General features: G+C 42.7%; 1 protein-coding gene across 5 annotated transcripts in view; it reads left to right on the top strand.

Moving 5' to 3' along the window:
* Positions 1-3648: 3648 nt before the first annotated feature.
* Positions 3649-26835, top strand: part of NRF1 (nuclear respiratory factor 1) — a 106606-nt gene continuing 83419 nt past the window's right edge. For 2 of the 5 annotated variants that reach the window (XM_077837562.1, XM_077837525.1), the window contains exon 1: positions 3649-3793. The gene's annotated coding sequence lies outside the window, so the exon portion shown is untranslated. Of the gene's footprint in view, positions 3794-16936; positions 17051-17881; positions 18050-26835 lie in introns of those variants that run through there. The other 3 variants (XM_077837533.1, XM_077837554.1, XM_077837544.1) reach the window with 3 other exon arrangements.

The raw sequence follows: 26835 nt of genomic DNA, 5'->3' as shown, positions 1-26835 counted from the left end.
ATTCACCCAAGAGTTTTGAAGGAACTCAAATATGAAATTGCAGAACTATAAACTGTGATATGTAACCTATCAATCATTTAAATTAGCTTCTGTACCAGATGACTGGAGGATAGCTAATGTGACACCAATTTTTAAAAAAGGTTCCAGAGGTGATCTTGGCAATTACAGGCCTGTAAGCCTAACTTCAGTACTGGACAAACTGGTTGAAACTACAATAAAGAATTATCAGATGCATAGATGAACACAATATGGTTGGGGAAGAGTCAATGCGGCTTTTGTAAAGAGAAAGCATACCTCACCAATCTATTAGAATTCATTGAGGGGGTCCACAAGCACGAGGACAAGGGTGATCCTGTTGATATAATGTACTTTTAGACTTTCAGAAAGCCTTTGACAAGGTCTCTCACCAAAGGCTCTTAAGCAAAGTAAGCTGTCATGGGATAAGAAGGAAGGTCCTCTCACGGATCAGTAACTGGTTAAAATACAAGAAACAAAGAATAGGAATAAATGGTAGTTTTCAGAATGGATAAAGATAAATAGCAGTGTCTCCCAGGGCTCTGTACTGGGACCAGTGTTGTTCAACATATTCATAAATGATCTAGAAAAAGGGGTAAACAGTGAGGTGGCAAAATTTTCAGATGATACAAAATTACTCAAGGTGGTTAAGTCCAAAGCAGACTGCGAAGAGTTACAGAGGGATCTCGCAAAACTAGGTGACTGGGCAACAAAATGGGAGCTGAAATTCAATGTTGATAAATGCAAAGTAGTGCATATTGGAAAACATAATCCTAACTTTACATACAAAATGAGGGGGGGGTCTAAATTAGCTGTTACCACTCAAGAAAGAGGTCTTGGAGTCATCGTGGATAGTTCTCTGAAAACACCTGCTCAATGTGCAGTGGTGGTCAAAAAAGCTAACAGAATGTTAGTAACCATAGGAAAGGGTTAGATAATAAAACAGAAAAATATCATAATGCCACTATATAAATCCATGGTATACTTCCACCTTGAATATTGCATGCATTTCTGGTCACCCCATTTCAAAAAAGCTGTATTAGAAATGGAAAAAGCAAAGAGAAGGGCAACCAAAATGATTAGAGTATGGAACAGCTTCTATATGAGCCGAGATTAAAAAGACTGGGATCGTTGAGCTTGGAAAAGAGGTGACATGGGGAATATGCTAGAGGTCTATATAATCATGAATGGTGTGGAGAAAGTGAATAAGGAAGTATTATTTACCTCGTCACATAACACAGGAACCAGGGGTCACCTGATGAAATTAATAGGCAGCAGGTTTAAAATAAACAAAAAGAAGTACTTCTTCACACAATGCACAGTCAACCTGTGGAACTCATTGCCAGGGAATGTTGTGAAGGCCAAAACTATAAATGGATCAAAAAAAGAATTAGATAAATGCATGGAAGATAGGTTCACCAGTGGCTATTAGCCAAATCGATCAGGGATACAAACCCATGCTCTGGGTGTCCCTGAGCCTCTGACTTCCAGATGCTGGGACTGGACAATAGGGGAGGATCATTTGATGCTTGTCCTGTTCTGTTCATTCCCTTTGAAGCATCTAGCACTGGCCACTGTTGGAAGACATGATACTGGCTTAGATAGGTCATTGGTCTGACCCAGTGTGGCAGTGGTTCTCAAACTAGGGCCACCGCTTGTTCAGGGAAAGCCCCTGGCAGGCCAGGCTGGTTTGTTTACCTGCCGCATCCGCAGGTTCGGCCAATCGCGGCTCCCACTGGCTGCGGTTCGCCGCTCCTGGCCGATGGGGGCTGCAGGAAATGGCGCGGGCCGAGGGATGTGCTGGCTGCCCTTCCTGCAGCCCCCATTGGCTGGGGACAGCGAACCGTGGCCAGTGGGAGTCGCGATCGGCCAAACCTGCGGACGCGGCAGGTAAACAAACCAGCCTGGCCCGCCAGGGGCTTTCCCTGAACAAGCGGCGGCCCTAGTTTGAGAACCACTGCAGTATGGCCATTCTTAAGTTCCTATGCTACAATATAGGTAAGTAACCATTTTTTCCTCGAGGGGAAGAAGCATGTACACTGGAGTGAATTGTTTTAGTAAGGTTCTAGATTTTTGTTTAAATTAAATATACACGCTACTATGTATTTATGTTAGAGAAAGCAAGATCAAAGAAATGCCCCTTGGACGTGGAGAGGAAGGTGGTGAGGTTTGTGATGCTCCTTAGTTATTTGAGGAGTTTATTCCACAGTCTCAGACTGGACCCTCAGAAAGTTCTGTTTCCTGCACTGGTGAGCTTTACCCTTATTGTTGAAAGTTACAGTGTGCCCAAGGAGTGCACATGTCTATCACAGCCTTCCCCAGAACTTTAGACAGTATTTTTGATATCCTGGACACAGGGCATGGAGTGCCTTGGAGATAAGGACTGAGAACTTGAGTCAGCCCTTGCTAACACAGCAATCATAGTTCCTTGCTAGCATGGCACAGCCCTTCCCAACATGGCATCCAGTGGCCCGCATCCTCTCTGTAGGGCTTCGGCTTTCCTAATGTGCTTACATGTGCCTGATGGTAGTTTTCTCATTTCAAAATTCTGTGGCCCTCTCCTTCGCACCATAGCATCCAATGGCCCATACTCTTCACTACTAGGCCCTGTCTGTCCCGCCACAGCACCCAGTGGCCTATACCCCTCCTCCACCCCAGCACCCAATGGTCCATACCCTCTATCACAGCACCCAGTGGCCTATACCCCTGCTCCACCCCAGCACCCAGTGGTCCATACCCTCTATCACAGCACCCAGTGGTCCATGCCTCTCCTCCACCCCAGCACCCAATGGTCCATACCCTCTATCACACCACCCAGTGGCTTATACCCCTGCTCCACCCCAGCACCCAATGGTCCATATCCTCTATCACAGCACCCAGTGGTCCATGCCTCTCCTCCACCCCAGCACCCAATGGTCCATACCCTCTATCACAGCACCCAGTGGCTTATACCCCTGCTCCACCCCAGCACCCAATGGTCCATACCCTCTATCTCAGCACCCAGTGGCTTATACCCCTGCTCCACCCCAGCACCCAATGGTCCATATCCTCTATCACAGCACCCAGTGGCTTATACCCCTGCTCCACCCCAGCACCCAATGGTCCATATCCTCTATCACAGCACCCAGTGGCTTATACCCCTGCTCCACCCCAGCACCCAATGGTCCATACCCTCTATCACAGCACCCAGTGGTCCATGCCTCTCCTCCACCCCAGCACCCAATGGTCCATACCCCTCACAGCAGGGCCCCTGCTCTGCCCTTCCCACTGTGAAGCCTGAGCCCAAGCCCTTGGAAATCCACAGGTCTCTTTCTACTGATTTCCGAGGGCTTCAGATGAAGCCCATAGGGTCCAGCTCCCCTTTCCCCCGCTTATCAAGCTGGGGGCTTGACCTGCCTAAGATGGCGCTCCTTCCCCCCCTTTTCTCATCGCGACAGGCCCCCGACCTCCCAAACATGGCGCCCAGCGCCCCCTTAATTCTCCCTTTTCACTGTAGGCCCCCGACCTCCCAAACATGGCGCCGGCCGGCACCTCCCCCCCCCACATCCCTCCTAATGCCATGCTGCGCCGTGCCCTCCTCATCATGGCGGCGGCGCCGGCCCGTGACGTCACGCGTCCTCGGCCTCCTCCTGCTGCTGCTGCTGGTGCCCGCCTCTCGCTCGCTCGCCATTGCGGCGGCTCAGGGCGAGCCGCGCCGTGTCCCCGCTCGGCTCCCTCCCCGGCCGCCGCCTGGCAGTGGCTCCACGGCGCAGGCCCGCTGCAGCGCAGCCGCTCTGAGGTGAGTGTCCTACCGCGCAATCTCCCAGCTCCTCCAGCCCCGGCGCAGCCGCAGCAACGCGGGGCCCCCGCCGGCTGCCCAGGCACCCCGCTCCGGAGCCCGCGCCGCCGGCTCGGCCTCTCCCGGCCCGGCCGGGTCCCGGCCCAACTCCCACCTCGGGGAGGCGCAGGCCGCGCTAGGCCCGGGCTGGGGAGGCGGCGGCGGCGGGGGGGCTGGACCCCCCCTGCCCCGGGGTGGTCTCCCCGCGCTCGGCTGTGGGAGGGGTGGGCTGAGGGAAAGGCGCGGGCGGGATCCTTCGCGCCCCCCCCTTCCCCCGTGGGGTGACCTGGGCGCTGCTGCCGGGAGGAGAGGGAAGGGGGGGGCTGCTCGCCCACCCCGCTGGGGAGCAGGATCCCTGCCTGTAACCCCCACCCCTTCTATCCAGGGGTGGGGAGAGGGGCCGATCTGCCACCCCTCTGGGGAGCAGGATCCCTGCCTGTGACCCCCACCCCTTCTATCCAGGGGTGGGGAGAGGGGCCGATCTGCCACCCCTCTGGGGAGCAGGATCCCTGCCTGTGACCCACCCCCCTTTCTATCCAGGGGTGGGGAGAGGGGCTGATCTGCCACCCCTCTGGGGAGCAGGATCCCTGCCTGTAACCCCCACCCCTTCTATCCAGGGGTGGGGAGAGGGGCCGATCTGCCACCCCTCTGGGGAGCAGGATCCCTGCCTGTAACCCCCACCCCTTCTATCCAGGGGTGGGGAGAGGGGCCGATCTGCCACCCCTCTGGGGAGCAGGATCCCTGCCTGTGACCCACCCCCCTTTCTATCCAGGGGTGGGGAGGGGGGCTGATCTGCCACCCCTCTGGGGAGCAGGATCCCTGCCTGTAACCCCCACCCCTTCTATCCAAGGGTGGGGAGAGGGGCTGATCTGCCACCCCTCTGGGGAGCAGGATCCCTGCCTGTGGCCCCCCTTCTATCCAAGGGTGGGGAGAGGGGCTGATCTGCCACCCCTCTGGGGAGCAGGATCCCTGCCTGTGGCCCCCCTTCTATCCAAGGGTGGGGAGAGGGGCTGATCTGCCACCCCTCTGGGGAGCAGGATCCCTGCCTGTGACACCCCCTTCTATCCAGGGGTGGGGAGAGGGGCTGATCTGCCACCCCTCTGGGGAGCAGGATCCCTGCCTGTGACACCCCTCCGCTTCTATCCAGGGGTGGGGAGAGGGGTCAATCTGCCACCCCTCTGGGGAGCAGGATCCCTGCCTGTGACCCCACCCCTTCTTTCCAAGGGTGGGGAGAGGGGCTGATCTGCCACCCCTCTGGGGAGCAGGATCCCTGCCTGTGACACCCCTCCCCTTCTATCCAGGGGTGGGGAGAGGGGCTGATCTGCCACCCCTCTGGGGAGCAGGATCCCTGCCTGTGGCCCCCCTTCTATCCAAGGGTGGGGAGAGGGGTCAATCTGCCACCCCTCTGGGGAGCAGGATCCCTGCCTGTGACCCCCAGTTCTGGGATGGGGAAAATAAAGGGGGTTGTTCCCCATTCCAATGGGATGTGACTGACACCCCTGGCAATCTAGGGAAGAGGGCTGGAAGGTGTTTCTCCTCTCTGCCCCCATGGGAGAAGGGTGCTAATAGCTAATGGGAAAGGGGAAGGAGTGAGTCTGGAGGGACTTACTCTTTCATTCAAGAAGCGAGCTGGCATTAGGGGGCGAGTGGAGGACTTATGCTCCTGGATCTTAACCACTGCTGTAAATGTGAGGTGACACCTGAAGGAGCTTTCTTTTTCCCCCTATCTTGAGCAAGTTCTGCTGTTCTTTGGAGTGAATCATGGGGACAGGTCTGGGCTCTGACTCTTCCACTTCCAAGGAATGGAGAAAGGATGGTTGGGTTCAGAAGCGGGCAAAAGCATGTGTTGCATGAACTGCACGGGTGGGTATTGCACTCGTGTGGCAAGAGACAGGATCCCCAGTGCACTCAGAAAGAGTGGCTGATAGTGGGGAATGCAGTAACCTTTATGTACGAGGAGGTGTGTTTACCTTTTCCAGCCTCCTCCCCCCCCCCCCCCCAATCTAGCATTGGCTAGTGCAGTAATGTGTTTGGTCCTCGGTACTGATTGCTTTGCGGGTAGGTCTAGTCCTTTCCCACTTCTGGAAATTAGGAAGGCAGTTCCAGTAACTCACGTCCTCTTTTTGTAAAGAGGGTGCATGTGAGTATTTTGTGGCCAAGATCTTGTTTTGGAGCCACTGTATGGTTTGTGGGACAAAATACAGCCTAAATCATTGAACCAGAATTTTCTTGTATAATGTATTCAAAGGGGAAATTTAAGTCTTTAGTTACAAGACAAGAGTATTAGACTCAAAATACTTCCTTCCTTCATTCATGCAGGGTCCCTGATTTTTTTATTATAACTACTAGTAATTTCACTTTCAGTATGTAGGGAGATGCACCTTTGGATACACTGATCTTGTAATCTCCTTTGCTCTTTGTTTCACCCATTATGGCCTCCATCATCAATTCTTGACGATTGACTCTGATTTACTCGGGGCAGCGCTTACCATTCTTTTTTATATTTTAATACAGCAGTCTTCCTGCTGTTCCAACCAGAATTGTCTGATCACTTCTCCTGCCAGGTTTTCCTTTAGTGAGAATATTTTAGGTATTATGGTGACTGCAATCATGTGTGTTTTTAGTGGTTTGCTTATACCAAACATTTATTATCTGACCTCATGACTGATTGTGTTCACCTTTACATCAGCTATAACTTCAGCTTGTGCTCTAATTCATCAACATATTGCTCCAGCATTACAGTGGCTCATTTTTTAAAACCTTTACATTCATTTTTAAAGGCCTGATGCCGGGAAATAATCCCTTTGAAGTCTAGATGTAATTCATCTCCTGAATGCACTAGAATTTTACATTTAACCCAGGATAGGGTTGGGAATAAAAACCAACCAAAAATAAAAGAGAAAGAAAAGGGTCTACAGTGATGCTCTCAAGTCAGGAAACACCAAAGTATATTTGCCATCAAACCTCAACACTGTGGGTGTGCATTGTGGTGTAGTCTCTAATTATATGATCATATACTATTTCCCATGTAACCATACTTTTTTCCACAAGTGTAGCTACATGTAGTGCTGTAAACCACAGTTTATGCCATATATACAATAAGTGCAGTGCATAAGGCAAGAGCTCCTATGGACTCTTGTCTCTCTATACATCCATCATGAATAAGTCAAGACAAGGAGAGCCCTGCTTCACTTATTGTATGTTAACATGTGCATCAGGCTGTGTAGCTTCATAGATTGGAATAATGTTTACATTTTATGAAATATGTATGGCCTGTTGCACTCTTACAGGATATACAGAGAACGAGGCAGGGTTCCTGTTAAACGCTGCTCATTTGCTACAGATGTTTTGTAAGCATTTGACTGTAGATAACTTATGCATGCATGTACTCTGTATACCTGACTTTGCTTGGAGTATTGCATGAGTGTTTAAAATATTGCTACTCTGCAAAATCAAAACCAGTCTTCAAGTGAACATCCAAAGGCACATCTCACAAAGGAAGCATCCACAGTGTCACTCAGGAAAGTTAAGATGAATTAGTTAAAGATGTGAAAGTGAAAGCACATTATTAAACCACTATGGGATGCTCTGATTCAGGTGTAAAGTGGCCTCAGGCCAGATCTACACAAGGAGCACTTTGCCAGCATAGCTGTCCTTGTGTACCAATAAAGTGCTTCCAATGTGGATGCAGGTTTTGCCCTTCCATTGCTGTAGTGCAGGGGTTCTCAAACTGGGGGTTGGGACCCCTCAGGGGGTCGCGAGGTTATTACATGGGGGGTCGCAAGCTGTCAGCCTCCATCCCAAACCCCACTTTGCCTCCAACATTTATAATGGTGTTAAATATATTTTAAAATGTTTTTAATTTATAAGGGGGGTTGCACTCAGAGGCTTGTTATGTGAAAGAGGTCAACAGTACAAAAGTTTGAGAACCACCGCTGTAGTGTGTGTCTGTACAATGGGCTTACACTATCACGGCTGCGGTGGTGTAGCTATGTTGCTGTAACTCGCATAGTTATTTTGTCCATAGTTATTTGAGTCAAATATTTGTTGCAGCTTACTCAGCTTTCCTGTGGTGAACTTCATTAGCTGTTCAATAAATAGCAGTTACACATATTTGGTTAAAATTAGAAGTGGTTACAGTAAATTGCATAGCAATGTAAGCAGTGAGAGGCTTTCAGCCATACCAGGTTAATTTACTCTCCATACCATGAGCTCATGTTGTTTCCAGAGCTGTGTTGCTGTATTATATGCTTCTCTGCAAATTTTAGGTGAAATTCATCCCACTGTGGAGGGCCTGCTCAAAGCCCTGTGAACTGCTTAAGGCCCTCTGTATTAAGAACTTAAGTGGTACATAGACCCTTCTGCGCTTCACTGGAATATGTTTCACCCTCTAATATTTCTTTTGGACTATTTCTGTGTTTTTAAAGTTAACACATAAATGAGGAACATGTGCTTATATTTTAAAATTAAACATTACTCATGCCCTTGGACACAACCACTTATTACTTCTACAATATCAGTTTAAGTGCATTTAAAGTTCCAAAACCCACTAAAGAGTTCAAATGCTTATTTTACTTTGTGTGTCTGCCATTTTCTTTGAGGTGTGTAATCATATGTAGCTAATACTGTATTCTTAACAGCGAGTTGCTCTTTATCTTGTATGCATTAAAACAAACCCATGCATATCATGGCAACATCTTATAGCATTCAGTAAAGGACAGCTTACAAGTTTTAAGTACTGTAGTAGCATTCAGTTAAGAGAAAATAACTAAAGATTTTGGCAGAAATTCCGATTTAAGAACTGTTGTGAAATTGGTTTAGTTTTCATGAATGTTACGTATTTAAGTCCTTATCCGTTTCAGTTTCCAAATGTCTTTTCCCGTCTCTTCCATTAAGACTTCACAAAAAGAAAAGGAGTACTTGTGGCACCTTAGAGACTAACAAATTTTATTTGAGCATAAGCTTTCGTGAAGCTTTAGGCTTGAATAGAGACTGGGAGGGGATGGGTCATTACACAAAGTAAAACTATTTCCCCATATTTATTCCCCCCCTCGACCCCCCACTGTTCCTCAGACGTTCTTGTCAACTGCTGGAAATGGCCCACCTTGATTATCACTACAAAAGGTGTTGGTCCGTCTCCCCCCACCCCCGTGCTCTCCTGCTGGTAATAGCTCACCTTAAGTGATCACTCTCGTTACAGTGTGTATGGTAACACCCATTGTTTCATGTTCTCTATGTATATAAATCTCCTCACTGTATTTTCCGCACTGAATGCATCTGATGAAGTGAGCTGTAGCTCACGAAAGCTTATGCTCAAATACATTTGTTAGCCTCTAAGGTGCCACAAGTCCTCCTTTTCTTTTTGCGAATACAGATTCTGATTCTCTGATAGATCAGATTCTCTGATAGCTGCCACTAGGGGCTGCTGGACCAGGCAGAGCCCAGCCCGCACATAGAAGACACTACCAGGGGGAGTGGGAGGGAGCTAGAGGGTTCTGGTGGCTGCAGTTCCCAGCTAGCCCTGAGGGAAGGAGAGGGTGGCGTGCAGGAAACTGTCCAAGTCTGGGGCTGAGCATCAGGCTGTTTCTCCCTCTGGATTCCTTGGCTTTGGGGGGGAGGGTGTGTCGGTGGGTATCTTGGCTGGGGGGCCCTGCAGCTGGGCTCTGGGGGAGGAAGGGGATTCGGGTGTATTGGCTGGAGGGGGGTTTTGAGGGGTGTGGGTGTCTGGCCCCCTGGCTTGGCTCTGGGGAAGGAGGCAGAGAACCAGGAACTGGGTTATCATAGGGGTTTCTTTAACACTCTGCTCCTGGGGGACTTTTTGTATGTGTCTGTATTGTTACAGACATACTTGCTGACAGGTATTTTGAAATAATTATGCCAGTTTGTTATTTTGGTAATTTATGTAGTGTTATTTTGACAAAATTTGCAGAATTTTGCACAAAACATTTTTTTTGGCACAGAATTTCTAAAAATTTTAATTTTTTGGCGCAGAATGCTCCCAGGAGTAATCTGTTCATGTACTGGGCCAAGAACACTTAATAGTAAAATATAAATGGCTACATAATACCCCGAATTTTTCTGTAAAGGATCTAGTTTTCTGTAAACCTGACCAGTTTTTCTGCCATGGAGCAGCCTTTCGTCAAACTTTAAGAAATATCTCTTGTTTTACAGACTTTATATGAGCTTGGAACAGGGACTATATTTTTGTTACAGCATCAAGGTCAATGGGAGTGGGAAGAGCGGGGATCCAATTCAGATTTGGTCTCTGGTCACTCCTGTAATACAAATAAAATAGGGCTGTCGATTAATTGCAGATAACTCATGCGATTAACTCAAAAAAATTAACTGTGATTAAAAAAATTAATCGCGATTAATTGCATTGTTAAACAATAGAATACCAATTGAAATTTATTAAATCTTTTTGGATGTCTTTCTACATTTTCATATATATTGATTTCTGTTACAACACAGACTACAAAGTGTACAGTGCTCACTTTATATTATTTTTTATTACAAATATTTGCACTGTAAAAATGATAAATAAAAGAAATAGTATTTTTAAATTCACTACATACAGGTAGCACAGTGCAATCGCTTTATTGTAAAAGTGTAATTTACAAATGTAGATTTTTTTTGTTACATAACCACTCAAAAACAAAACAATGTATTTGTTGTTCAGCCAATTGCTAAGACAAACAAGTTTGTTTACATTTAAGGTACTGCCGACTGCTGCTTATTTACAATGTCACCTGAAAGTGAGAACAAGCATGGCAGTTTTGTAGCTGGCATTGCAAGGTATTTACATGCCAGATATGCTAAACATTCATATGCCCCTTCTTGCTTCGACCACCATTCCAGAGGACATGCTTCCATGCTGATGATGCTCGTTAAAAAAAAAAAATGTGTTAATTAAATTTGTGACTGAACTCCTTGGGGGAGAATTGTATGTCTCCTGTTCTATTTTAGCTGCATTCTGCCCTATATTTCATGTTATAGCAGTCTCAGATGATGACTCAGCACATGTTCATTTTAAGAACACTTTCACTACAGATTTGACAAAACACAAAGAAGGTACCAATGTGAGATTTCTAAGGATAGATACAGCACTCGACCCAAGGTTTAAGAATCTGAAGTGCCTTCCAAAATCTGAGAGGGATGAGGTGTAGAGAATGCTTTCAGAAGTCTTAAAAGAGCAACACTCCGATGTGGAAACTACAGAACCCGAACCACCAAAAAACGAAAATCAACCTTCTGCTGGTGACATCTGACTCAGATGATGAAAATGCACATGCGTTGGTCCGCTCTACTTTGGATCGTTATCGAGCAGAACCCATCATCAGCATGGACTCGTGTTCTGGAATAGTGGTTGAAGTATGAAGAGACATGAATCTTTAGGACGTCTGGCACATAAATATCTTGCAATGCCGGCTACAACAGTGTCATGCAAACACCTGTTCTCACTTTCAGGTGACATTGTAAAGAAGACGTGGGCAGCATTATCTCCTGGAAATTGTAACCAAACTTGTTTGTCTGAGTGATTGGCTGAAGTAGGACTGAGTGGACTTGAAGGTTCTAAAGTTTTACATTATTTTATTTTTGAATGCAGTTATTTTTTATACATAATTCTACACTTGTAAGTTCAACTTTCATGCTAAAGAGATTGCGCCTACAATACTTGTATTAGGTGAATTGAAATATACTATTTTTTTTACAGTGCAAATATTTGTAAACAAAAATAAATATAAAGTAAGCACTGCACACTTTGTGTTCTGTTGTAATTGAAAATCAATAAATTTGAAAATGTAGAAAATATCAAAAAATATTTAAATAAATGGTATTCTATTGTTTAACAGTGCGATTAATCACAATTAATTTTTTTAACTGCGTGATTAATCACAATTTTTTTAATTGCTTGACAGCCCTAAAATAAATTTTTCCCATGTACCAGTAAGGTTTGAAAACATGGAGGTGTGTTCCATGAGGACATCTGCTGTGTAGGATTGAAAAGTCCAACTTTTCCTATTTATTTTCTTTCCAATTTTCATACTTTGTCCCTTTCTTAGGAGTAAATCTGCCTTCAGTGGGCAGTGGAGTATGTATCTGTGTACTGAAGTGTAAAACCAGGTGTATCCTCGGTAAGGACCAGAGACTCCATTGAAGTGTATTCTGCTCTGCTAGGCTCTGAGGCTCTGCTTTCCCATTAAAATGGTTTCTTAGATTATTGATCTACCTTTTGCTTCTAGTGATGATTGTATATCAGAGAGAGAGGTCATTTATTTACTTCACTTGCTGCTTGTGACTAGTATATAAATAGTAAGAAACTGATTTACTCCCAAGTTAAGAATTGATGCGAGAGACTTGGATGTTTAACTTTCATTTAATTGTACAGTTTTTTGATTGTGGTTGCATAATGCAATGGACGTCAGTTCCATTAACTAATTTAGAAATATATATGTACTAATTTACATTCAGAATTGCTGAGATCAGGGTTGGAAGGGACCTCAGGAGGTAATTTAGTCCAACCCGCTGCTCAAAGCAGGACCAATCACCAATTTTTGCCCCAGATTCCTAAATGGCCCCCTCAAGGATTGAACTCACAACCCTGGATTTAGCAGGCCAATGCTCAAACCACTGAACTATCCCTCCATTCTACCTTGCAGCTTAAGTGAATGAGTAAAATACAGTCAAATCCAAAAGGGAATCTTATTCCCTCCCACTGTATTGCATAATCATCTCATTAAAGTAATCAAACTCTATTATGATTTCTAGGGCTTGCAAAACTTCCCCAGTGCCTACTAACCTGGGTCAAAACATTTGCAAAGCCACAAATTATGCACAATTAATTTACATTGCAACATTTTTTTATGGGAATGGAGCATAAATCAGTTCTGCTCCCCATAAATTAATTTTTGTCTCCTCTGTCTTTGCCAGCTCCTCTACTACTTCTGCTACTGCTGTCTTCTTGGGCATACAGGAGGCCTTCTGTGCACCAACCCTTCCTCTTAAAGGAAGTGTAGCTCCAGATACTCTGCTCCTCACATCCTTCTTCCTCCCTTTCAGTGAAAGAGCCCTCAGGTTTCAGGCCCTATTCAGCCCACTTTTTGCTTGATGAGTGCGTTTTTCAAGCCCTGAATGTTTCTGCAGCACCTTAGCTATGCTTGCATATGAATTAATAAGAGCTTGTCTATATGAGAGCACACATGAAAATTAATCTGAATAAACTGAAGTTATTAATTTAAAGTGGATTAGTTAATCACATTAAACCCTGGTGTGGACACACTCATTCAGAATTGAAGTGGCCTTAATGCAGTGTAGTTTATTCAGAAGTTTTAACTGATGAACTTTAAAAACTAATTTGGATTAACTTTCCTGAGTGTCTCCATGTAGACAAGCTGTAATACACGTCTCTTCCATGAGGAGTTTACAGTCTGCTCCTGTGATGTTTGTAAGACTATGTCCTTATAATAGGAAACATTTATTTTGAGTGAGGATTTTGCGGGGCAGGGATAATGTGTGAAAGGTTAGGTATACAATATGTGTTCTTATTTGCCGCTGCAGTTTGTATACCAGTAATTCCAGCACACCAAATGTATGGTCATACTTCACGGAGACACTAATGTTTAGTGACTTCTCATGGGAGCCTTATCTGTATTTCAGTATGCTTAAACCAAGTAAAGCCTCAATTGGGTAATGACTTAAGGTGAGTTTGAACTGTATATCACCATGGTCTGACTGGGTTAATGCCAAATGTTCTCCAGGAGCAAAGAAAGTTTCAACTCTGGTGGAATACCACTCCTTAAACTCACATTTGAACTGGATCCCTGCACAAGCAGAGAGCTGAAATATATCCATGCAGCACGAGAAAAATATTAGCAGCCATATGGTTGGTCAGCTGTACATTATTTATAACCATGCCTCATCTTTTTAACAAATCACTTCAGTAGCTTAAAATCTGGTATCATCTATGCGTAGGTTAAAACTGTTGCATAGTCCAACATTAAATCATATGCTATCACAGTAGAAGCGTAATCCAGTTTACAAAAAAATCACTGTATCAGTACTTAAAGAAAAAAGCCAATGTCTACGTCCAATACTCTCGTTGCTTGAAATTCTTCAGCTTCTGGCCCTAGTCACATTTGGTTTGCAATGAAAGTTTCTGCCTTTTTTGATGACTTGTTACCAGCAAATTCCAGGGTACAAAGCTGTGAACTTGACAGACATCAGGTTGTCCATTATATCTGGTGTCCTGCTTATTTTTGCAGATGGTGTCAGTTGAGTGAGATCCTGGCTTACTACGTGTGTTCACTGCTTTAGAAGCCTATGCGCATTCTTTTCCATCCTCCATAGACAGTCTATGGGATTTACCTAGTTTTAAGGAAAACATTTTTGAGAGCATTGTCTTATATTTTTGGGGGGTAGGGAGTGAGTGATGGAAAATAAGTGGTTGCCCCTCCCCGCCCCAGTGCTTTTGTGAAAATCTTTTCCTACTAGGTGTATTGCCATAGCTACATCATTCTTCCAGGTGCTCCTACTTTGTCTTGTTATCTTAGTATTCATCTTCCATTCTTATGCCTGGAACAATTACTCACTAGTCGCTCTTGTCTAGTGTTCGTCTTTTCTGCACACAAGTTGTACCACTTTACCTCTACTGGTATAGTTAAAGTGGTACAATTCCCCCTAATTTGGATACAGTTATACTGGTATAAAGATGCTTTTTCCCATACGGTAAGCTGAATAAACTATACCAGTATAAAGCAACTTCATAGCAATGTAACTATGTCCAAACTAGGGATTGTACCGGTATTTTATTGTTAAATCACATCCCTAATTGCAATAGGTATATGGTACAAAATCTATGCATGGACTAGGCCTAGGCTTTAAAGATGTAAAATTAGCATGTGTTTATGACATTCTGGGGTGCAGTCCAGACCAGTGAGGGGTTGTCACCGCCTACCCTGCAACCTGGCATGCCTCACAGTGCTTTGCTGCTGTGGGTCCCAACATGAGTTGCTCACAAACAGCATCCTGAGTGTCCATGTATAGCCACAGCCCTGGTCCAGCAATTCTGATTACAGCAGCCACACTCTGGCTTCCAGCAGCCTTGATTAACACTTGCAGGGTGATCCCAACGCACTCCCAGCCTTAGATCTTTCTCCAAAAACATTTGTAGCACTGTCAAGCCCTCTCCTGGACAGTCGAGATATATTAGATCCATTGTCCCCCTATGGGGATCAAGATACAATACCTTGGACCCTAAAGTTACCCACACAGTTCACAACACTGGATTAGTTTAAAGAATAAAACAAGTTTATTTAACTACAAAGAGAGAGGTTTTAAGTAAGTACAAGTATTAGGGCATGAAAGTCAGAAAAGGCTACAAGACAAATAAAGATAAAACGCATCCTAGTACTAAATTTAACAAACTAGACTTGGTTCAAGGTGAAATTCTTACCACAGGTTTTCAGTAGCATTGCTGACAAAGTTTCAGGTCCGGATCTGCTTCCAAGATCCAACGGCTGTTTCTTTTGTCGTCTTAGGTGAAAAGAGAGACAAGGAGACAGAACTTTGGGTGTTTTTGCCCCTCACTTCTATAGTTCAGTCACCCTTTGAAATGCATTTTCCTGAGAGTGTTCCCTAAAGTTCTTTCCGGCTGAGAGCAAGGAGACATGGTGTCTGGTGGGGGAAAAGGAGTTATGCTGTTGTTTGCTACCTGTGTATGTTGAAATGCAGACTTTCTTTTTCTTCCCCCTCTCGTTGTCTGAGGGCTGTGTTTACAGCTTATATGCAGATTTAGGTGTAAGCCCATCGCTTTGTTTAAGACAGGCCTGCTTGACCAGTTCTACCTAATCAGGGCTACATGAGTTAGAACATGGTCCTTTGACATAATCCAGGGTGGGGGGGGGATTTCATAACTTCACACACAATGTTGCTACATACGTTTCATCCTGGTATTATTGACCAGGGAGTTATTAGTTTTTAAATGATACTTCACAAGGCATATTTTGTACAAAGATTATTACTGTAGTGTGTAGGGTGAGAATATAGGGGTGCATTCAGCTAGTGCATATAGGGCACACTGCCTTTAACTTGCACTAAAATGGTTTTGTTAATGCATAGAGGGGAGTCTAGACTTTCATTCAACCAGTTTAGCACATGTTAAAGACTGTGCTTGCTATACAGTAGACGTTTAGGTAATGCATGCTAACTGCACACCTTTAAATGTAGGTTTAGACCACAGTGTGCTGAATTGCCACCCTCTCATTCAAATCCCTTCTTAAAACACACTTCCATTATGCCTTTTGGTGGTAGTCCAGCATAATTGCTAATCTTCTCTATATAAAAAAGGATTAAAAACAGGAACATTTGCACCTTAATTCAGCTGGCTGTGGCTGCACTCTGTCTTTTAGACTAATCCTGTTGGGGAAAGGACTGTGCCTTTCTACTGTGCCAAGAGTGCTCTCAGCAATCAGTAAATAACAGATCTCTCAGCAGTGATGTTTATTGGGTTAGCAATTCTTTAAAGACCACTTCGTGTTTTAGTTAAAACTATATAAACTAGAAATGACTCTTAACTTGATTCAAATGGTTAGAATGACTCACTGAAGGATACATAGTTGAGAGTGAAATTGTTTTGTATTGGAATATATGCATGATTCTTTTTCAAAAATGTAAAAAGTAAAGAATTATGTATTCTAGAAAAAGCATCATCTGTGAGTAGAGTGCTTGTTTTACCTTAATGCATCAGACTGTGTGTTTATAAAAGTTCTTAAAGCTAACGTGTGTTCTCTCATCAGTGTGTGTAATGGTCTAGGCATATTGATGGCAGACTGGCCCATAAATGTATAACATGAAACTTGCAGTTTTGTGAAAGAAATGCATGAATATTGAATGGGAATTTCATCCTGTGGTGGAGGGTTTTACAGTGTAGTTTAATGTCAAGTTTTGAAGTACACCTCTACAGATTATTGTCTGAAGTTTGGGAAAAGGAGCTTCTTCACATCTGCAATCTTCCTCCCTCTATTTTTCTTGCTCTTACACCATCCTCCTTCTAGTCAAGGCTGACAACTGGATGGGATTCCCCTTGGAGCCAGTCAGAACCATTTGTTCTGTTGCTACAGGGAACCATGAATGTGTGTGTTTTCCAAAGGGCTCAGCCTACTTCCTATTGTACTGCTCCTAGTCGCTGCTGACCCACAGAGGATTGAGACCAGAATTCTGGTAGGAGGAGTCTGGCATGACTATGTGGAGCACTACAATGAGGTCATCTCTGTGCATACTGAAGTGTGAGGAGATTCTGTTAGAGTAGAAGTTGTCATATATTCATGTTTTGCACATGAGCTTTCCGCCTAGACTTTTTTTTGTTAAAACTGAGAGGCTAAACTACAAAATAATTGGTCACAAATTGCATGTGTTATGAAATAAATGTAAGACCAAGTTTTCTATTGCTGGCTTTTAAAAATTCAGTTGAAGTTCCAGCAATAGATAGCAGTAATCTACAGGTGACTTTATCTAATGATTTTGTGTAGAATCATATTGGTTTCCTCTCAAGATTGTGATCCCGTTGTTTAGTGTGAAATGTATATGATCCCTGCACTTGTGCTGCTACACAGAACTTTGATGGAAAATTTTAAGGAGAAAGATTGCATTCTTTGGAATTTTGTCCCTTCTTGAACCTATTTGCTTAGGGTTTGGATACATGGGGAAATTTACAGGCATAATTATACTGCTGTAGTTATACTGGAATAAATTCTGGAATAAGAGTATCTGTATGGGAAGTTTATACTGCTGTAATTATGCTGATAAATTTCTCCATGTAGACAAGCCCTTATGGAAAAGTCAAGTTGTGTGTTAGGTTTTAGATTTGTCTTTAATTAAATTTCAGCAATACTGAAGACTTAAAAAGAACTCCAGCTTGACTAATTGCACTATTTCCTTATTAAGAGAATCATCGCCCTGGATTCTGGGTACACTTTCGATAGGTTAGAATGATGCCAAATACATATTCCCCAGAATGTGAAACTGTATATACCTTTTGATCCTCCATAACAGCCAACCCATCATGATTGGCAGACTCCATAAAGGCATCAAGGAGCCCGACTGTTAGAAGATTCCAAAACTTGCACTTGATGGGAAGCATGAACAATATTTGTCTTCCATTCTTCCTCTAAACATGGCCAAATTTGGACTCATGGTGTCTGACGGAATTGAATTATTGAGGTGAGTGCTCTCCAAAGAAACCGCCCTTTTCTCTGCTCTCACCAATGTCACTCTTTGAACACATAACAAGAGCACGTGTAAAAGTACAGTTGTTACAGTGAAGCATAGGGAAGGAAGCGATCTAGACCAGTGGCTCTCAATCTTTCTGGACTACTATACCCTTTCAGGAGTCTGATTTGACTTGCGTACCCCAAGTTTCACCTCACTTAAAAACTGCTTGCTTACAAAATCAGACATAAAGATACAAAAGTGTCACAACACACTATTACTGAAAAATTGCTGACTTCCTCATTTTTATCGTATAATTATTATAAAATCAATTGGAATATAAATATCATACTTGTATTTCAGTGTATAGTATATAGAGCAGTTTAGACAAGTCATTCTATGAAATTTTAGTTTGTACTGACTTCGCTAGTGCTTTTTATATATCCTGTTGCAAAACTAGGCAAATATATAGATGAGTTCATGTACCCCCTGGAATTCCTCTGTGTACCCCTAGGGCTACGCATGCCCCTGGCTGAGAACCACGGATCTAGATCATGTACAGCTTCATAGATGCCAACCCAGCTCATCAGATTTCCTCTGGACATGAATTGACAGTCAGTGTGGAATCTAGAGTTCAGTTGTAATATACTCCCATCAGTAGAACGTACCTAAAAGGTAGGCAGCTGCCTTTTGCACCACCTGAAACTTCCAAGTGACCTTCAAGACTAGCCGTAGGTAGAGCATGGTGCTCTAGTGTAGCTTTCATGTAACAAAGATAGCTGACCATTGCGCTGATTCAGACCAACACAGTCTCATGGCCTGTCCAAGGCGAAAGGTGTTTCTCGCTACTATTGCTATTTGAGAGTAGAGGAGGATATAGCTAGAATGCTGATACTGAGAGCTTCTCTGAAAGGTAGGCAAGTACCCTCTGGTGAGGGCAGCTGCATTCTTTTTGTGAGTTCTTCAAAGAATGGGGAAGCACTATATCAGTCTGATCTGCTAAATCATAAGCTAGATGGCTTTCATTCATGAGATGTTAGAAAGTTCATTTGTAGTTTTGCCAGGGCCTTATGAGAGGCTGATGTAGAGCTGAGCATCTTTGGCATATTGATGGCATACTTCATATTTTCTCACGGTTTTCTCCAGTAGCTTCACAAAGATATTGAAGAAGCAGCAGCCTGTAGCGACCAAGCCCTTTGACAGTCGATAAAGAAGGAGTAACATTAAATTGCAAATACACTGAGACTTGTTTCAGAAACCAGTTTTGTTGTAAGAGGCTGATCTGTAATTAAAGCCATTGGAAAGCCACAAAAAGTAATTTAGCGGTCAACTGTTGATGGGTACAGCTGAAACACTGCAGCCTGCTCTCCAACAGCCAGCTCAGATGCCTGCTGCCCACAGGACTGTTCTACAAAAATCCCCTTGGTTAGCTTACCACAACAGCATGTGTGAACAAAATGCCAGTGTGATATTCAGTGCGTAATGCAAAGCAAACATGACTGTTTACTGTGCGGGGTTGAACGCATGGAGGGGATATTAAACTCCAGATGATGTTGACGTTACAAACAGGATAAGAAACAGAGGAGGTATTCCCTATTTGGTAGAAAAGCTCAATGAAAACAGATTCCATACTTGGGCAGTTGAAGTCAAAACTACAAGAAGCATGAAAAAGCTGAATAAAAAATGGAATCTGTTGCAGGCATTCTGCTGCCAGGAATGTGTGCTTAGTGCCAGAAGATTCAACCAATTAACTCTACACTGAACTTCTGTGTGAAGTCAAAATTATCATTGCCAATTACCTACTCACTAATAACACAGGGAACAAATAGATAAGGGATTTGGGAGGGGACAGCAACATTACTATTCTCTTTAAGCAAAGTAAGAATTCTGCCAACAGGGTTATGAGAGGAAACATGTAAAAGTGGCCCACTCTCCTATGCTAGTCCACTACATTAACTTAATTTTTAAAAGGGAACATGATGCACGTACTGTGTCAGTCAAACCACCACAGTGTTGGTTTGTCTGTTCCTTCCTCCCCTGCCCCTGTTTGCCTAATAGAAAAGGAGTACTTGTGGCACCTTAGAGGCTAACCAATGAATCATCCAATTCACTGGATGAAGTGAGCTGTAGCTCACGAAAGCTTATGCTCAAATAAATTGGTTAGTCTCTAAGGTGCCACAAGTCCTCCTTTTCTTTTTGCGAATTCAGACTAACACGGCTGTTACTCTGAAACCTGTTTGCCTAATGTTACCTTCCTCAGGGTCCTGTCTTGTTTCATGTGATTAGATTGTATATTATAGGATCTGTACTGAAGGGGTCTTCACAAAGAGTGTCAAATTGGTTGGTAGCCTGCAGGACTCTCAGTGACAGCCACCAAAAATGTCATAGTCAACTAACCAGAAGTCTGTGTCACAGCTTATTAAGCAAACATGGGGTGTGTCACAGAGATCCTTGGCTTTGTAAACTCCAGGCTAGAATATTGCAATGTACTAGCTATGGCACCCCCAACACTTACTTTTTTTTTTAAGCTTCAATTAGTGCTGGATGCAGCCTTGTGCCTCTTCAGTAGCACTAGCTGCTGAGAGTGTGTCAGCCAGTGCTTTGCTCTTTATAGTGGCTTCCCATCGAACATTATAGGGCCAAATTTAAGGTCTCTTAATTTTCAGGGCTCTGAATGGAGTTGGTCCTGCAATTCATAGATCCCCAGGTCAGATGGGACCATTGTAATCATCTGGTCTGATCTCCTGTGTAACACAGGCCAGAGAACTTTCCCAAAATAATTCCTAGATCAGAGTTTTTTAGAAAAACATCCGGTCTTGATTTAAAAATTGTAGTGATGGAGAATCCACCCCCACCACCCCCCAGTAAATTGTTCCAGTGGTTAATTACTCTCACTGTTAAGAATTTACGCCTTATTTCCAATCTGTTTTTGTCTATCTTCAATATCCAGACATTAAATCATCTTGTATCTAAGTAAAAAGTAGGATAGTGAGTTGGGTATTAAGTTTTCTTGCCCTCTGTTCTCATTGCTGGGAGGGGAAGATATTGGTTAGGTAGCTGACTCTGTCTTAAGTGGGTTTGGAGGAAGAGGAATGGAGTCCAAGATGGCTTGTGAATTGCCAACTAATCATTGGTATTACACTTGCTTAAGGCAGATCTTGAAAGGGTGCTGACAATTGTTAGCCCTCTTTCTCTCCACTCAATATAATTTGTAAAGCCTAGTATTCCGTTTTAAAGGATGGTAGAAATGAACGTCTTTCACAGGATGTTGCAGTTTGGCCACCAAACGCTGCCACTCATGTTCATGGAGTCCCTGCCTATCTCTCATACATACCATGTGAGTCCTGTTGAACATCACACGCTTGCCTCTGACTGGATGATTCTTTCACTTCGCCCAATTATTTTGTTTGGGAAAGGGCCGGGCTAATTGAACAATCTGAATTACAAATGGCTTCCCACCTCAACAGTGGCTACCAATGACTTATTGGTTTGATCTTTTTTTAGGATTATTACATGCCTCACAAAAAATTATTAAATAACTTATGGAAAACACTGGAGACCACCACAAGCTAGTAGCTGAACTCTTCCCTTAACTATTGTGTTTTTACCATATTTGTGACTCAGCCTTGGTTCTGAATGCAAAAGCTTCCTTCTGTCTCATTTTTGTAAAATATAAATCTCCTACCTCCGCTTATGTGGGAAGAAAATGTTGTGCACTGATCTGATGGTGAAGCAGTGCTGGTTTCTAGAAAACAAGATTTTTTTTTAAAAAAAAAGATAATATCATGATAGCTTCTTGGCATACGTGTTATATGATGAACCATTCAAAGGCATATTTCGTCCCTTTGAATATTTTTCTAAAATGTTAAAGTCTGTTATAATTAAAAATGAGGGTCTGGTTATGTAACTCAACAGTAAAAGAGGATTTTTAGTGAGTATTTTGGCAGGGACAGAGAGCAAAGCCTGCACTGCTGTATTTTATCACTCTTCATTGCTCATTTCTGCCTACCACTTCAAAATCAGAGTGTACACCTGTGTTCCCCAGGCTTCTGTCTCTATCCAGTGTCTGTTTTCTTTAGAGAGATATGGAGCAGATGTGTCAGGAGTGTGCTCTGAGGGTGTGTGCACGCAGACATAGTGGGGTTCAGCATGAATTGTCTAAATTATCTCTCAAGCCTTTTTCTATATTCAAATTCAGTTTTCATTCATAAAACGATCATTAATTACAGGAATCTTCCAAAGGGGTAGACAAAAAAGTTAGCATTTATTTAAAAAAAAAATTTTTTTTGAACCAGGCTGAGTGAAATTCCTCAAGTAAATTTAAATGATGGAAAGTACATTGATTTAAAGTGTTCATCTCTAATAATCCTCTTGATGGGCAAAAAAAATGTGTGGTGGTAAGGTCAATTACAGCAGGCTAGCATGTTTTTTTTTTTAACATTGGGCGAGCCAAGGCTCCTTTGATATATTTTGATGAACAGTGAAATAGTTAACAATGTGGACATTTTAAATGTCACCACTGGCATTTGAGTTAGCACCCACTGAAGTGACAAGGACAGTTCACGTTTGAGAACTATTGCTTCAAGCTCTCTGCAAATTCAGACAGACATTGCTCCATTACATTCCCATTTTTGGAGGTTTTCTTAGCCCGCATAATAGAGACTTTTTTGTAATGAAAGCTGTAGAGAACAGTTCTCCTGCAACCCTTGCTGCTGGCTAGTTTTTCCACACTCAACTCCTGGATCAAGCGCCACATTTTGGCTCAATTAGAGAATGGTTTCTAATCAATTTTCAGCTTAATAACCTATATGAAATAGAAATTGTTTAACCATTTGATGTCAGGCATTCCACCTGTATATGGGAATAACCCCACCATTCATGCTCTCGGGGAAGATTTACCATGTGAGAAGCATTTTGAGGTCCTTGGCTAAAAGCTGCCAAATAGTATGGGAAATAAGAAAAATTTAGTTGAGACCACAAGTATATGTCTCTAAGGCCCGTCTATATTACAGGGTCTGTAGCATCTTTGCATGTTATAACTACGGCTGTCAAGCGATTACTCACAATTAATCGCACTGTTTAATAATAGAATACCATTTATTTAAATATTTTGGATGTTTTCCACATTTTCAAATATATTGATTTCAATTATAACACAATACAAAGTGTACAGTGCTCACTTTGTATTTATTTTTATTACAAATATTTGAACTGTAAAAAACCAAAATAAATTGTATTTTTCAATTCACCTCATACAAGTACTGTAATGCAATCTCTTTGACATGAAAGTTGAACTTACAAATGTAGAATTATGTTCCAAAAAACCTGCATTCAGAAATAAAATAATGGAAAACTTTAGAGCCTACAAGTCCACTTAGTCCTGTTCAGCTAATCGCTCAGACACACAAGTTTGTTTACATTTGCAGGAGATAATGCTGCCCACTTTTTGTTCACAATGTCACCTGAAAGTGAGAGCAGGTGTTCTCATGGCACTGTTGTAGCTGGTGTCGCAAGATATTTACATGCCAGATGCGCTAAAGATTCATATGTCCCTTTATGCTTCAACCACTAGTCCAGAGGACATGCGTCCATGCTGATGATGGCTTCTGCTCGATAACAGTCCAAATAACAGTCCAAAGCAGTGCAGACTGACACTTTTTCATCATCTGAGTCAAATGCCACCAGCAGAAGGTTGATTTTCTTTTTTGGTGGTTTGGGTTTTGTAGTTTCCGCATCAGAGTGTTGCTCTTTTAAGGCTTCTGAAAGCATGTACCACAACTCATCCCTCAGATTTTTGGAAGGCACTTCAGATTCTTAAATCTTGGGTCAAGTGCTGTAGCTATCTTTAACAATCTCACATTGGTACCTTCTTAGCATTTTGTCAAATCTGCAGTGAAAGTGTTCTTAAAATGAACAGCGTGCTGAGTCATCATCTGAGACTGCAATAACATGAAATATATGGCAGAATGCTGGTAAAATGGAACAGGAGACATACAATTCTCCCCCAAGGAGTTCAGTGATAAATTTAATTAACGCATTATTTTTTTAATGAGCATCATCAGCATGGAAGTATGTCCTCTGGAATGGTGGCTGAAGCATGAAGATGCATACAAATGTTTAACATATCTGGCATGTAGATACCTTGAAGTGCCGGCTACCAAAGTCCCATGCGAATGCTTGTTCTCGCTTTCTGGTGACATTGTAAATAAGAAGTGGACAACATTATTTCCTGTAAATGTAAACAAACTTGTTTGTCTTAGCGATTGGCTAAACAAGAAGTAGGACTGACTGGACTTGTAGGCTCTAAAGTTTTGCATTGTTTTGTTTTTGGGTACGGTTATGTACCCCAAAAAATCTACATTTTTAAGTTGCACGTTCACGATAAAGAGATTGCTCTACAGTATTGTATAAAGTGAATTGAAAAATACTATTTCTTTTGTTTATAATTTTTACAGTGCAAATATTTGTAATAAAAAATAATATAAAGTGAGCAGTGTACACTTTGTATTCTGTGTTGTAATTGAAATCAGTATATTTGAAAATGTAGAAAAACATCCAAAAAAATTTAATAAATTTCAGTTGGCATTCTATTGTTTAACGGTGCGATTAATCGCGATTAATTTTTTTAATTACAGTTAATTTTTTTAGTTAACTGCGATTAATCGACCCCTAGTTATAACAAATGTTTCAAACCCCAAAATCTTTTGGGGCTTTCTGATTTTAGTTACTGCTGGGGCTTTGGAAATCTGTGTGATATTTCTAGGCAAGTGGTGTCTTCCTGTGCATTTTTCTGTATTTCCAGTGTTTTTTGAAAATTTAAGCATTTTAATACTTACAGAGTAGTTTCTAGCCTCTAATTATAAAGCTGAAGAAAACATTCGGAATTTGGCCCGACGCCATGCTGCATCCACAGACTAGAACAATAACCTGCCCAGTTACCTTTCATGGAGTGTTTAACTCTGAAACATAATGGCAATTTAAATGTCAACCATAACTATCTTGCTTAGCATAGTGCTTCTCAAACTTCATATTGTGGTCCATGTCTTAAGGCTGAAATCCTTTCTTGCATACCTCCCCTTTCAGTATCCCGACCTCACACACTTCCTACAGCAGCTGAAGTAGTAATAGTTCAGTGGTAAGGAGGTGAGGTTGAAATATTCTCAGGACTTGTCTATCTGGGAAAGCCAGTTATACAGGTATAGCTATGTAGGTCTATGCCCCACTCCCCTCCCCCGGTTTTGACACTTGTTGCAGTACGAGCATAAACCCCTTCCCAAGTGATATAAGCTAAGCTGAAAAAAGTCTCTCTCATATGAAATAGAGCATCCACACAAGGGCTTATGCCAGTTATATCCGTTCACATTCACTCCTTCAATTATACCAAAAACTTTCATGTGGTAGGCAAGGCCTCAGTTTAATCCGTGTGGTTGTTTGCTCAACATCCTGTAGACTTCATGCTTAAGAGGATCAGTTTCCTCCTCCTTGCTTGCAGCCTCAACTCTTTTATGAGTTTTTCAGATTAGTTAGTAGTTTGGTTTTGTCCTCCTGTAGGCTTGTTATTCTTCTAGTTCTGTTTGATTGCAGTTGAATTTACATCAAAGAACCCCCTGATTTAAAAAGATATTAAGCAGCTGCACAGGGTGTAGAGAGGGGCTGCTTTTTTTTTTTTTTTTTTTTTGGTGGGTCAAAAATTGCCTTGATGTCAAAATACTTCGTCAAATACTTTTGGACTGAGCTACAACAATCAGGAAATGTCTTCATTGGCATCATAGTGATAGGTCATGTCTACACAAGCGATCGTACAGTGACACAGCTGTACTGATACGGCCGTGCCGTTGTAAGATCACTCGTGTAGCCTCTCTATGCCAATGGGAGAGAGCTCTCCCGTCAACATAAAATCACCTAAATGAGCAGCGGGAGCTATGTCGGCAGAACGTGTCCCGCCGACGTAGCGCTGTGCACATGAGTGCTTATTCCTGCAAAACTTATGTTGCTCAGGGGTGTGTTTTTTCACATCCCTGAGCGACATAAATTTTGCTGACATTGGGGTAGTGTAGACATGGCCTTCCTGGATGCAAAATAGATAACTGCTTAACTGCAGAGACAGAAACAAACTTGTTGACCGCTGTTTGATGGTTGCCAGCAGAAACGTCTGTCTAATGTGATTTTCCACTAGGACTGGTTTCATCTGAAGGGACCCTCCACAAGAATAACACAATAGGTTTGAAAGATGCAAATATAGTGTTCATGATCTTCACAATTGCTGGGTTGGGGGTGGAAGATTTCCAAGAGCTGGGAAATGGGAAAACCTGGGGGATTAGAAGATGCTGTAGATGTTGGGGGAAGAAATTAAATAACAAAACCAAACACAAACATATCCTCCCTCCCTGAAGAAGAAGAAAAAAGGGGGGGGACACAGCAACTGCGTGAAATGAAGTTAATTTTCTTTAAAACTGTTCACTTAGACTACAAATGACCTTAGTAGTCAGTTTATTAGAATTTATCTGTCTGGCTTGAATGAATTTGCCTAAAAAAAAAAATAAAAAAATGAAAAGCACATTGTTCTGGAATCCACTGTTATAGGGTTTAAAGAGCTCTGCCACCTAAATAACATCATCATAATGTCCAGCTCTGTTATGGTAGTTTTCATCAGTAGATCTTAAAGCACATTGCAAAGGAGATCAGTATCAGTGTCATTCATACGCAAGTCGTGAACTCTGCTTTATTAGCTGGAAAGAATAGTAGTTTCTCATATGAAATATGTATATGCATACTTAATAAAAGGCAAGAAAAGTCAA

This window comes from Eretmochelys imbricata, chromosome 1, assembly GCF_965152235.1.
Source record: "Eretmochelys imbricata isolate rEreImb1 chromosome 1, rEreImb1.hap1, whole genome shotgun sequence".
NCBI classification, from domain to species: domain Eukaryota; kingdom Metazoa; phylum Chordata; order Testudines; family Cheloniidae; genus Eretmochelys; species Eretmochelys imbricata.
This window is presented reverse-complemented; position numbering and strand designations above follow the sequence as displayed.